Source organism: Argentina silus (genome assembly GCF_951799395.1).
Source record: "Argentina silus genome assembly, chromosome: 14".
NCBI lineage: Eukaryota > Metazoa > Chordata > Actinopteri > Argentiniformes > Argentinidae > Argentina > Argentina silus.
In genome coordinates, this window is record NC_139668.1 from 8603349 (window position 1) to 8615405 (window position 12057).

Genomic DNA, 12057 nt, shown 5'->3' on the forward strand with positions numbered 1-12057 from the left:
ACTATTATCGGGTCCCTCTTCAACACACACACACACACACACACACACACACACACACACACACACACACACACAAACACACACCCTGTTCATTACGAGCTGTTGTCAAAAATCCCTGGCAGCGCTCCAGTGGACCGACTATCTTGTCTCTGCCTGCTCCAGCCAGTCTGGATGATCGGAGGTTGCCGTGGCAACTTCTCCTATCCCTAGCTGGATCATCCCTAGATTCTGCTCCTCCCCCTCGCAATAAGAATGTTCTCTCTCTCTCTCTCTCTCTCTCTCTGTCTTCCTTTCCCTACCCCGCTCTCTCCCTTTCAATCTCTCTCTCCCTCCTTCTTGTGCTCTCTCTGTAGTTCCTTCCTTCCTTCTCTCTCTCTCTCCCTCTCTCTCTCCCCCTCCCTCCTGCTACCCCCCCCCCCCCCTCTATGCTGTCCCACCAGTCAGAGTGGGAGTCAGGCCAGGACTGGGATCAGCGTTAAGACGGCTGTTGTATCTAAATCGACTGTGTGGTCTGTGGCTGCCTGGAAACATGAGCCTTTATCAATGGCTGTAGGATAAGACATAATGCACCACAAGATTTCTCATCATGTGTCCATTGTACAGACATTAATCTGAATCCAATCCCTGGCCTTGGGTCAGAGTTGAAGAGGGATTGTTTTTTTTGTAGAACAGTCCCCAATGGTTTAGATGGTAGGCATAGTTAGTTGTCCAAATAGATTGCTGTGCAGTGAGCCACAGTAACCTAAAAAAATCCCCATACAGGTTAACACGTTTACATATGTGAACTTATATGCATGCAGAAACACATACGTGGACATTAACACACACACACACACACACACACACACACACACACACACACACACACACACACACACACAGTAGCTGTCAAAGACTCTCCTAGCAAAACGCGCATTCAGAAATGATAATGCAAGGCCACCATAATGTTCTTGCGGCTTGCTGGCGCTGAGCCTTCTATTCTGCAAATGTCTGTTGGTGTATTGTTTCGTGGCTACCTTCAATTCAATATACTTTCATTACCAAAGTAAAACTGTTGCTAGTGTGCTGACGAACTCCATTCCCCATGGGCGCCAGGGTCTACTTTCTCCAAAATAGGAAATAAAAGACAATCTGAGCACATGAAAAAAAAAAAAAAAAACGGTGCACTGGACTGCCCTGCACTGACCACGTGACTCCTCCCAACTCCAAAAACAGTATAAAAAAAAAATGTAATAATAATAATAATAAAAAAAAGATCCTATGTTGCCAGTCTTGGTTATACACCCTCCCTGGCACCTAGCAAAACCATCTTTCTTTTGTAGCCCTCTTCTGCCTATTGCCTGATGCGTCCATGCACACAGGCTTAGCGTGTTAGGACCATCGGTGCAGCCAGGCGCACGTATGCTATAAGTGACCGGCCTGATCAAAGAACATCAACCTTCTTCATTAAATAACTATGAATGATGGTGTATGCAGTTGCAATTTAAAAAATAAAAAATATTTTTTTTTAATCTATTGAGAATTTGACAGGCATTCATTCATTTTGACCTGGAGGAGCCTATTGATCCCTGACTGTGTTGATTTATGTCTGTGGACACTAAGGGATGAACACAAACGGCGACTCTATATTTAGCTCATCGATTCGCTTCATCGAATGATAGATGGATAAGGTGGGAATTATTTTTTGTCATGTCCTTCACTTCGTTGGCATACACACATGAATGTTTTCATTTTAGGAACAATCTATAAATCATTCATACCTAGTAGTAAATGGTGAGAAAATAAAGTAATGATCCAATTAAACTGCCCACGGTGATGTCATCGATCTTAATCAATTTGAACAGTCAACAATACTGTTAAAACTGCTAATTCTCCTCGATGGGTTAAGAGAGTTGCCGTCGTGAAACACAAGCCCAGGTCTGCCTACTGGGTATCGAGGGCAGCGAAACTATAGAAGCGACCTATAAACATAGACGATTACTGTTGAGAGGGATTCAGTTTCCCTTATGGGGCACCCAGGCACACCTGGCCTCATTTGAAGGCAGCAGCGGGATGCCGTGCCCCCCAGGTACGAAGGCGAAAATACACTTTTCTATCTATTCAGTTCAGGCAGGTCTTCTATAGGCTATACTAAACGTCAAAACACTTTCCAGTACTACTCTTTACCTTACTGTATCGCTTATCACATGGCATGCCTTTAGATAACATGTAAGCATAGGAAAGAGTTGTTCCTCTATATTTAGCTGTCTAAGTGGCGTATAGCACGTGTCCTCACGTACTTAATAATTGATTCACTCATTGCCATAATGATACTGTACTGTAGAGGCAGTTAAGTGCCAGATCCAGAAACAGTTAAGACTGTGGCTATCTGAACAGCTAGCTCTGCATGCTTCTACACAGGAATGTGCACATGGGCGGGCGAAAGGGGGCCAAAACCTTGCCCCTTTGACCTGCCACTCACAAAGTGCTCTCCTGGATGTTTTTTTCATCGCTTTCCCAGGTGAAGGATCATAGGGCAATAAACGTTATAGCTTTAACCTGACTTCAACTTAGATAGACCTGATTTATTAAAGCATCTTCCCTGTAGCTTCACGTCTCATTTTTTTGAGAAAACATCAAATGTTATGTTTGATGTGAAAATACTGAGGCTAATATCGCCCTCTAGTGGAAATTGTGACCAGTGGCAGTGTTACTTTGGCGTCACCCACGGTGACACCAAAACGTATTAGTATTATAATTATCATCGAACACTGACTAATTAGAACCTAGGATACATTTGGATGTGTCTGAAATCACTTGGCCACTAGTAATCTCTCGCTAAGAAAGAGGAGGGGTTTGGTGGAGAGACTTGTTCATTAACCTAAAGGGCTAATTCAAAGTTAATTGTGATCATTTACACATGGTCTTATTTTCAAAGGGGAAACAGAATAAGCAATTACACAAACCATTTCAAAGAAAATCTCTCCCCTGTCCTTTAAATGGCCTAGTTCACTGGGATGTGGTGTACTAAGTGCATGGCTAACCAGAGTAGGAAGGCAACCATCCCTTTTCCTCACTGTTCTTGTGCCCTGACGTTTCAATGTAGATAGCTACCAATCATTTAAGTGTCTTATTGAATAACACTTGGGGTGTGTGTCCAATACCCATTTCACTATGTCATTGTCTGACTGAGTCAGAGCTGTTTTCATTATGAAAGCTTATGCTGAAGAACCCCGCAAGTACATGCAGGGTTGCCCCTCTTCAGTGTATGGAAAAGGTTCAATGAAACCTATAGATTGATACCTGCCAGCAGTCAGTTCTCCTTAAACCTGCATAGAGCAGGTTTCAATTAACAGGTTGTTTTGCAACCTGTTCCAAAGCAGAATTACAAATAAAACCTGGTGGCAGAAGATTTTTGATAAGACCTGCAGACAGAAGGTTTATTCATACCTGCTTATGGCCAGGTTAATTTGAATACCTGCAGAAAGAAGGTTTCAATTATTGTTTTTGAACCTGTTCTCAAGCAAGTTTACAAATTGGATGAAGGGAAGAGGATGGAGGAAAGACAGGTAAAGACGTAAATACAGGTTTATGCGGCTCTGCTTATACATGCTAGTTGCAGGTTACATATCTGAGGTTGCGTTGAAAGATGAGGGTCAATTCTCTCTCGTACACAAAACCTGACACAAAAACAACTCTCTCTACAACTCTCTCTACTTCTCCCTCTCCCATTCTCCCCCATCTCTAACTCTGTTATTCCTCTCCTCTATTACCTGCACTGACTGTGTCTGTAAATATTGTATCCCCCCCCTCAGACCAGCCCAGGTCACTGTTGGATTGGCAACTAAACGGCTTAGAGGATGAACACAGAGCTGAGACCCCCCCGTGACACTGCAGCGCAGCATTCTGCTGAAAGTCAGAGTCCAGATTCCCCTGTTTGGGTGGAGATAGCGGCTAAGTGGCCTGTTAGTTCACTCTATCGCAAACCCTTCAAGCATCTTTCTCCCAGGAGCCTCTTTGAGAGGATGTTAGGCTTTTCCTGAAAAGCAGCTGAGCTCAGAAAAACACATTTGTCATGCTGCTGGGCTTTAGGTGGTGATGCTGTCACGCAGCCACCGTCTCCACACCACCACTTACAGTATAAAGTGTGATACCATTGCTTGTTTGTTTTTTTTCCTTCTGAGAGGAATATCTGCCTCTTGTTTCCTCAAGTTGTACATTTTCTCCACAACCAGTTCCCTCATTGAACTACTCTACACATGATGATGACATAGTTTAATGCAGGAATATATCAGTGGATGCTGGTGGAGGTAGAAATTGGAGGACGGGCTCATCTCATTGTAATGCATTGCATTCATCCCCTGGAATATATATATATATATATATATATATATATATATATATATATATATATATATATATATAAAAATAACTCTATTGACCACCTTTAATAATACAGGAGTGCTTAACGTCAACCTTCTCGAGAGGCCAACCCAGCAAACAACACTGTATCTTTCACTTGGAAAGTCCAGTAACTGACCGTCTTAGTTCTAAAGTGCTAGCTCATTCTTCCTGTCCCTTTCATCATGTGTGAGGACCGCACAACTCGAGATGGGCTCTAGGCTTACAGTAGGGACACTGATACTGCAAGGTTGGGTGCTTACTGTACTACAGTATACTATTTAAGCATGGGGGAAAGGCTCTATTTCAAAGCAGGTTTTAAATAGTCATTGTTTTCCCTGTCACTCAAACTCACACTTGGCAGTGTCTTTCCACTGAGGTGGGTGATGGGAGCCACTTTCGGGAGTTGGGGAGTGAGATATGAGATGGAGGTGAAAGGTAACTGAAGACTCCCATCGCTTTGTCATGTGGTATTGTTTGGGTTCCAGACAGTGTTGTGTAATGTCTTGACCTCTTAAACAGATACAGACCACACAGTATTTCTATAAAAACATCTATAGAACAATACACATGGTGGTCACAACTTTGTTGATAGAGCAGGAACTAAACACTTTTTTTTGGGGGGGGGGTTCTTATAACTTTTCAAAACACAAGGAAAATCTGTAACTGCCGTAGCTGGGAATCTGTAACTGCCTTAGCTGTGATGTCACAACACACTATACAGTGCAGAGAAGCGTTGTTCATTTTTTACTATGCTTTTGGCCACTCCCGTTTCAGTCAATAAGATTGGTTTTGCTTTGTCAATCTGACTGATTGTGCCAAACTGTCTACCCTGTTGATGATAGAAGTAGAGATAAGCACAATTAGAATGATTTATTATCAATAATGCAACCATGACATGACCCCCTGCACGTTAGCTGGCTATGTAGGCTATGTCTAAATAGAGTTTCACCCCTATGCCCTTCGTGGAGGCTACACGGGGAGAATATTGCATGTTTTATACAGCATGTCCCTCTTCTTACTTGGTTCCATTTCATTGCTTTTCAAATATTCATGCTTTCCACAGATCTTTAGAAACCCTATATCGGGAGAGAATTACCTTACAGCCAAGCTCCCATTAGCAATTAAACAGTCTTTTGATCAAATTACAACATTAATTAAGCAGTGAAGGCAATCGTCAGTTTCACCAAACCAAGGTTAGAGGGATTTAGCTAAACAAATTTAATCTGTGAGAGTTGTCTGTAAGAGCTGTCTGGGAGAGCTGTCTGTGAGAGAGCTGTCTGTAAGAGCTGTCTGTGAGAGAGATGTCTGTGAGAGAGATGTCTGTGAGAGAGCTGTCTCTATTTTACATTCCCTGATCAGTCCTCTAACATAGTAACAGTATTTATACATAGAGAACTTCTTGGTTACTTGGGGATTCTCTGTCACAAATACCAGAAACGACAGTTTGTTAAACAATTTCAAGCAATTAGCAGAAAGTCATTTTATAATAGATACACAATAAATACCAGACTGTTGTCTACCTGGGAGTGATACTACAGTATAGCCACGTACAGGTTTGACACAAATCATTCCTCATTCATCCTTTGTACTTACTGTAACAGTGACGATAACAGCAGTTATGCAGTACGTTCTGTAGAAGTTATATTTCAGTACAGTTCAGTATTGCGTAGACTTACAGATTGACTTTAGGTTTGGTGTTCTAATGGACCAAGCTGCTGTTTCTCAGAGACACATACTATACACTAGCCACAGTTATAGTACCCTATTGTAAGTAATATGATATTACCCTTAAAGGCTGCTGTGAGGTCACTGTTGCATTGATTCCCTCATGGTTTACGTTCAGATTTGAGAAGGGGAAGATGATCCTAGATCTGTGCCTCAGGCGATTTGTAATACTGATGCTGCATGTGATTGGATCAGGACGAACCATGATTGGGCCAGTAGATGGCAGTCATTATGCATAAATAGTGCCGAGCAGAAACTCACCAACCTCAGTGCCTCCACTAGACGTTTGACTTTTAAGAGCTCTTTATTCACCACTAATCCGGTCAATCAACAAAGAGCGTCTGTATAAAAACTTCACAAGAGCACTGACGATACTGGAGCTCCTACATGTCCTTATCTACTCTTGTCTAGCTAATATGGGAATGTTATTAGTGTATGAAATGTGAAACAGTAAATGAAAAGAGAATGCACTCAGTTAAATTTAGAATTAGATTTCATGGCTTTAGTGCTTGTATGATTCAGTATCCTATCCATCGAGGCTCTACACCGTACATGGATTTAATCATTTATGTTCAATAATGGGAGGCCCTTGCCAAACTAAGTGATATTCATCTCCTCATAAGAGAAGCACTTGGGAGTCCAGCACTGAACAAAGAAGTATACGTGAGAGTGAACTAATACCATATGAAACAAAAACATACAATTACATGATGTCCTTCTCTACTGTTTTGATTCACTGTATATTAAAAAGAGCCTTGACAATTGGACCTCCTGCTTGTTTGTGGGGGCCTGTCTGAGCAGGGCACTGGGTAGATTCAATAATTTCGCAACTTCCAAAACAACCAGAAATCAGTAGATTCTTAGCATACAAAGATGAGCAAATATGAGCAGCACGGAGCTCAGGGCAAGCCTTCAGAAAAAGGCAGCATGTCATGAAGAACTCCATAGATTGACCCAGCCGTCTGGTATTTTCTCACATGCCTCAAGAGCTATTCCTGACATTATCCACTAGATGGCGATACACATTAAAGCAAAGACTGCATGTCGTCCAAGTACATGTACAGTCTACCGAACAGAGACCAGTCCACTGAAAAACTCTTTATGAGGAAAATCTACAGTAACCCCCCCCCCCCCCCCTCAATGCAATTAACCAGAGGATGAATTAAATAACTCTTAATGCTTTAGGTAAATGATACCTTTTTAATATCTCCTTAAACCACATTCACTGGTGTGAGCGATAGAGGCGTATTTAAGAGGTAAAATGTCACCAAATCCAACAGTCAAATCATTTGAATTATAAATCTGGAGGAAGAGCAGAAGATTTTTTCGAAGCTAATGAATATTTAAAGAGCAGAGTTTACAGACTAGCGTTTTGACAATAGAGGAATACTAATTTTCCTCTTGGTTTCTGATAAGAGGTTAACCAGAACAGGAACGACAGAACTCATTTCCATTTAATCTCTTTTGCTCTGAAAGTCACTCAGCTTACCTCAAAAGTGTCATGATTAAATATGCAAAAGAAATATAAATGTAAATCATAATCATCATTACCGTCATTATCATCAAGTTTATAACTATTCAACCATTTACTCAGTTATTTTCAGACTTTGACTGCGAATGTTCATAGACGATATCAGCCTCCAACATATTATCATCTGTTACAATAATAATCAAGCTGTTTGCCACGTGTGTGTGTGTGACTATGATGCTGTGTCCTGCATCAGTGGGAAGGTGTGTGAAAGGTAAAGACATGCAGGTGGATGTTCTCTCAGGGCGTGGGAGGAGTGTGCTGTAAGGTATACTAAATCAATATGATGTGAATTATTAAGAGCTTCTACTGTCATGCACCAAGGACGGTTCTCAGGGTCTGGATGCTAGCCGGTAGATACTGTAGCAGGTCTCTCTCTCTCTCTCTCTCTCTCTCTCTCTCTCTCTCTCTCTCTCTCTGCCTCTCTCTTAGTAAATCACACTTCATGTCCACACAGCACATCATTTTGCCATCTCTCCTTCCACACACACACACACACACACACACACTGGTCCTACAGCTCACCCTTGTCTGAGAGCTCATTAGTCAGTGCAGTGGTGCAGACTGGCCCGTCATTAGCTTAGTTTCTGTCCTCTGTTCTCATTCTTCTTTACTTCATATCCTTCCTTTTTCTACCGGGGAAGAGCTTCTCATCTCAACCTGGACACCAGAGGCATCACAGATATCTTCATAACAGAGGGGGTTTTCCTGCTAGAGAAGGCTTTAGTAAAGACCTCCACTCTCTACCCTCATCAACTGATTTGAGATCATAGCCTACCTGCAGTATTGAGCTACACAAAAAACATAGTCGACTGGTTTATGGTGGCATGATGTAGTAGGCTATGCAATCTGGACCTGCTGTCACCTGAAAAAGTCACCCCATTTTATAACACCCTTTATCACATTAGGCGCTTTTCGACAGCGGTGCCACTGCGTGCCGAGGCTTCCTAGCAGCCAGCTAGTGCTCAGAGCCCGGTGTTTCGAGCCTAGTGAACAGGTGACGAACAATGGAGACATCAGCATTACATCAAAAAGAACCGGTTTCCTAACAGGTTCTGGTAACTTAAGCACTTAATGGGAATTGTATTGCGCTCTTCAAATCCATTCGATTGTGTTGTTACAGAGAACTAACTTGCCACCCCCCCAAGTTCGGTCGCCAACTAAAGCACTTGGATGATAAGAATATCCCACCCTTGCTCTAAATCACGCCCCCAGCCCGTCTGGCCTCATAAGGACCAGCAGGGTTAGAGGCAGCTAAAAGCCTGAATTTTAAACACTGAATACTGTAGGCCTGGAGTAAGTCCTGTTGAAGCCCAGTAGTGACTGTGGAAAAGCAATTGGCCTTGGCACACACTGGCATGCTGAGAAAAAGCCAGCTAGTGTCTAGTCTATCATGGCAAACATGTTTCCCACAATGCAGCAGGTGGATGGCAGTGTGGTTGGCATGCGGCCAACTGAGTGACATTGAAAATACTAACATGGCCAGTCACCTACCATTGGCGACCATGTCAACTGAAAACAGGGTCCTTGCATCATAAATCAATCCAACAGGCTGACTTTTACCAATCCCAACACTCAACCAGTGCTAGCTACTTTCCCTTAATCAGGCTAACATGACACTAATACATGTTAGTCTTGTTTAACCCCGGCCGGTGATGAATCCTTCAGCCGGAGGAGAGATATCCGTTCGCCCGTCGAGACATTCCCCCCCGGCCCTAATTTGTCTGGTGGACGAAGCGGTCGACATACAGAGACTGATGGTTCAGCCTGTTGTAATCGCGTCAGCCTATCAGTCTTCCTCAGTCTCCTGTGTTGTTGTGTCTTATCTAATGTGCTTGTCGAGTTGTCCACCATTGCGAGAACAATCAGTATTAGACCTCCCTGTGCTGGGTATCCCCACGACTAATGACAACGTGTGCAGCTCTGCTATCAATCTACAACACATGCGAGATCTTAGGAGAAATGATGAGGTACAGTACAGGCCTGAAGTGTGTTGGCATAGCCTGCTGTATGTCTGAGGCTAGAACTAGTCTAATGCTGGAGAGTAAGGTTTGCGTTTCATTGATATCACCTGACGAGCTAATTGGTTAATTTGATGATAACAAGACTTTGCACACATTTGCGCATACATTTCAAACTGCATAACATTACAAACTGTGTCTATTATTTAGCTAATGTCTCTCGCTAACTCCGCTTTGCATGTCCTCCAAATTTATCGCCATAATCTCTGTGACAGAAGACATTAATTACAGCCGAGCGACGATCGCTCTCCCCTCGCATCATCTCTGATTACAATTTCACACATTTCAATGGAGCGCTTCGTTAGGCTACGACGAGACTGTGAGACGCAACCCAATGACTCGGGATTCTTAATTCCTCCGAGAGTTGCAGACGCAGAAAATTTCGACATATGATCAGGGACAGCTGAATCAAAGCCCAAAGTGCTCAAGCACATGCTTTAATTGCATGCAAATGGTCGTACATCTTCACTGCATCACATCATCATTAGAATACAGTGTCTAGGGCCTAAATGAAGGGACAATGGAGTGGTAACTCCTCTTCTGATGCGCTGGTTCCGATTTCAAATTTGCCAAGTTTAATTAAGCAGTAGATTAAGTTTTGAAGGGAGGGTTCAGTGTGCTGAATCCCTTGGGTGGAAGGATAAACACAAGAATAGAATCAGTCCTCGGGTATCTAATGGGTTTGAAAAAAGACGTAAATGGTGTAAAGTCTTAACTTTGGCACGTCATCTAGTTGGATATGATACTTAGACAGTTGGGAGAATATGACTTTTATGCTTTTCACTCACACCATTAACACGATACACTGAGGGACACACAATTTCAACTGTCGGTGTACAGTTGCCATATTGTAATGTTATTGCTTGTATAGACCACCCCCTTCAGCTTGTTGTGTTGCTTATGCTGAGACGTTCCCTGTGGATATGATTGACAGGTTGAGTCAGCTGATTGGTCCAAGTCAAACATCTCTGCTCTGGAACAAGAGAAAACTCTCAAGGGAAACAACCCACTCAGATCTCCAGGAGAAGGCCCTGTAGGACCATGAAGCTCTCTACTGGTAGGACACATATGTTGCAAAATGTATGATTTGGTCCTCACAGAACTTGACACCCACTGGGGGGTGTTGATGTGGGATAAGGATTCCACACTCTTCAAAATGAAATGTCTGTCTGTCTGTCTATGAGCTGAATAATCCTTTTATTTACTATATACTAACTCTAAGAGTGCAGCAGAAGCCATGGCTATTTTCCATTGGACTCACCCATTCTTCTGGTCAGACTCAAATTCATGTAGCCAACTGTCTGCCTTCCTAAAGGCCACATTATGGACTAAATCAACTCCAGACAACATTGTCTGATTTCCCTTAAGGCGTCCTCTCTGAATCACCAAACTCGCTCTGGACCTGTAAGTCCCTGAATTATTTGCAAACAGAGAAACACAATGGAAGAATGAGGAGGCTATTAACACAAGGCTGTAAACTGCTTAGCAGCTTTATAAATGTTGAATGATGAACTCTTACATTTTTCTTTAGAAGGCATACTGTAGCCTGAAAAACATTTTCCACCGTATTCCACTTACCTTTGTATGATCTGCTTTAACAAACCTTCAAGGTCTTCTAATGAATTGAGATTAACAATTGTCTGATTGAAATAGGTTCTTCCCACTTTTCAATCAAGCTTATAATTGTATAAAAATATCTTGAGTGTGAAAATAAAGCCTTTCAGGCCTAAGATAATTCAATTCTGTCTTTTGCGTATATATGCGTATGCGTATAATTGAAACCTTCAAAAACAGTTTCAATGTTAATATTGTAAATGTTCTGATAACACTTTTCAATAAGGATAGTTTAATACATGCACATTAATGCTATACTAAACATGACTTAATGCATTTACAAAGCCTTGTTCATGCATAATAAAGACACTTTCAAAAAGTTTATTACAGAAGTTATTCATGTTAATAAAGGGGGGGAAATCTCAAATCATCATTAATTGACTATCAGTATGTGGAAATTATGCAAATACAGCCGCAGAGAATTCTGGGGATTGTGAAATGATTACATTTTTGAGGTCTCACCACTGAGGCAATACTACAGTATTTGATATCACAGTTAAGTTACACAAGAGGTGAGATTCATTTTAGGCTACTTGTTTATGAGGGGAGTAACCTTTACCAAACTATCTCTTCTATATTTGACCCCTTTAAAACCATTAACAACCACCCTAAACCATTTAATGTACAGTACCTAGTTATCAGGTTAAATCTGAACACTCTTTCACTCTATAAGGATACATGAATCAACATGTTTTCATGCAGTAGTTAACATGTATAAACCATTTAGTACTGTGTTTTCAGAGCATAAAACATTCTAATACAGTATATTGTATGTTTAATACACTA